The sequence below is a fragment of the Populus nigra genome, chromosome 2 (genome assembly GCF_951802175.1).
Source record: "Populus nigra chromosome 2, ddPopNigr1.1, whole genome shotgun sequence".
Taxonomy (NCBI): domain Eukaryota; kingdom Viridiplantae; phylum Streptophyta; class Magnoliopsida; order Malpighiales; family Salicaceae; genus Populus; species Populus nigra.
In genome coordinates, this window is record NC_084853.1 from 19,899,722 (window position 1) to 19,902,221 (window position 2,500).

Below are 2,500 nucleotides of genomic sequence, written 5' to 3' on the forward strand. Positions count from 1 at the left end.
AGGGGACACGCTGACGAAACAGCGCTGGTTTAGACACGGTGGGTGCAGTGTTGGAATCGGCAGCGCCGACGAAATCGGCAAAGTCGGCAGAATCGGCAGCGGGTGCTGGCGATGAGTCTGGACGATTTATAGTCCAGGGCTTGATGGAAAAGACTGTTGGTCCAGACAATGGGGCAGTGGCAGCGCGGATTTGTGCAGCTGCAGGTTCGTCGGGGAAAATCGGCAGCGCAGATTTTTCGACGAACAGGGGCTGGACCGGCCGGGCCAGGCAGGAAAATTCGTCAGGGGGGCACGCTGACGAAAACAGGGGCTGCGGAGTGGAAAATCGGCAGCGCAGATTTTTCGACGAACAGGGGCTGGACCGGCCGGGCCAGGCAGGAAAATTCGTCAGGGGGGCACGCTGACGAAAAGAGGGGCTGCCGCGTGGAAAATCGGCAGCGCAGATTTTTCGACGAACAGGGGCTGGACGCTGGACTGGGCCAGGCAGGAAAATTCGTCAGGGGGGCACGCTGACGAAAACAGGGGCTGCCGCGTGGAATGGCAGCCTACACGCAGATGCGAATTCGGCAGCGCACGATGGCTTGAGCAGGTCATGGGTTCGACTTGGCGCGATCTGAAACCTGGACGAGGGACTGTCGACGCTGGACGAGCCAGCGCGGTGGCCTGTCGTGCCCCGTTCAGGGGGGGCCTGCCGCGGAGACAGCCCTCGCGGGCTCGACAGCGCAGGCCAGCGTCCCCGACGTCGCTGGCCGCGGCAGGCGAGCTGCCGGGGTTCCCGCATTCCTACAAGAAAACGTCGTGCTTTCCACATGAAACCAATCCAGTAAAATCAGCCATATTTTTATGAGGCTGCCCACTGAATTTGGGGTCATTCCGGGCCGGTTCCTAGTTTTGCGGATTTACTCGATTTCTAATGGTAGGAAAATTAAAACAAATACTTCCCGACCTCGAAAAATTCTGGGAAAATTAATGAAGGTGGATTGGATTTTTGCCAACCTCTGTGCAAAATTTCAGCTCAAAATACCAAGAAATGAATTTTTTAGAGGGGGGGTGACAGCTGGGACCTAGTAGTGTCTCCCCCTGCCAGAGCTGCAATGACACTTATTGCTCTTTAGGGAGCCACCAGGCCGGCGCCCCTCAAAGACCACACGCGCGCGCGCGCCCGCCCGCGCTGGGCGCTGGGGCGCTGGGGCCTGAGGGCCTGGGGCCCTTGGGGGCCCTTGGGCGCTTGGGCGCGCGCGCGCGGCCCCCGCAGCCATGCCGCGCTGCGCGACGCGCGGACAGCCCCTGCTGGCTTGCTCTCTCGCCCGCGGGGGGGCTGCCTTCGGGCCCTGGCCCCCCGCGTTCTGGCCTGCCCCCTGCGTGGGAGAGGCTAGGCGCTGCAGGGGCCAGCCCGACGTCGCTGGCCGCGGCAGGCGACAGCCCCTGCTGGCTTGCTCTCTCGCCCGCGGGGGGGCTGCCTTCGGGCCCTGGCCCCCCGCGTTCTGGCCTGCCCCCCGCGTGGGAGAGGCTAGGCGCTGCAGGGGCCAGCCCGACGTCGCTGGCCGCGGCAGGCGACAGCCCCTGCTGGCTTGCTCTCTCGCCCGCGGGGGGGCTGCCTTCGGGCCCTGGCCCCCCGCGTTCTGGCCTGCCCCCCGCGTGGGAGAGGCTAGGCGCTGCAGGGGCCAGCCCGACGTCGCTGGCCGCGGCAGGCGAGCCGCCGGGGTTCCCGCATTCCTACAACAAAACGTCGTGCTTTCCACATGAAATCAATCCAGTAAAATCAGCCATATTTTTATGAGGCTGCCCACTGAATTTGGGGTCATTCCGAGCCGGTTCCTATTTTTTCCGATTTCCTCGATTTTTAATGGTAGGAAAATAAAAAAAAATACTTCCCGACCTCGAAAAATTCTGGAAAAATTAATAAAGTTGGATTGGATTTTTGCCAACCTCTGTGCAAAATTTCAGCTCAAAATACCAAGAAATGAATTTTTTAGAGGGGGGGTGACAGCTGGGACCTAGTAGTGTCTCCCCCTGCCAGAGCTTCAATGACACTTATTGCTCTTTAGGGGGGTGCCCCCTGACTGGCCATGGGGCGCGCTGGCCTGGCGCCCATAGGCCTGCCGCGGGGGATATGTGGGCTGTTGCTAAACTCGGACTAAGGTGGGGGGCCTCATGGCCCGAAGTATTGCCGGCATCGATGACCCGTTTTCCGGCCGGCGACGACCCGATTCCGGCCACCGTCTTCGGGACCCGCTCCAAGCCGTCGGGCGCGTTGGGGCTGCTTATCCGCGGCGTGGGCGTGGCATTCATTTGCCGTGCTTGTGCCAAGGTGCTGGCAGCTGCTGCGCGGCTGTCTGCTTGCCGCGACGTCACGGCGGCGGTGGCCGCTGCCCCTGCTCGCAAGTCGGAGGCCTGGCCGACGTGGCTGGTGCGGACCGCCGAGCTTGGGGATTGCGAGGAGAGCTCTACGCTGGCGTGGGCGTGGCATTAAATTGCCGTGCGCGCGCCCATGCGTTGG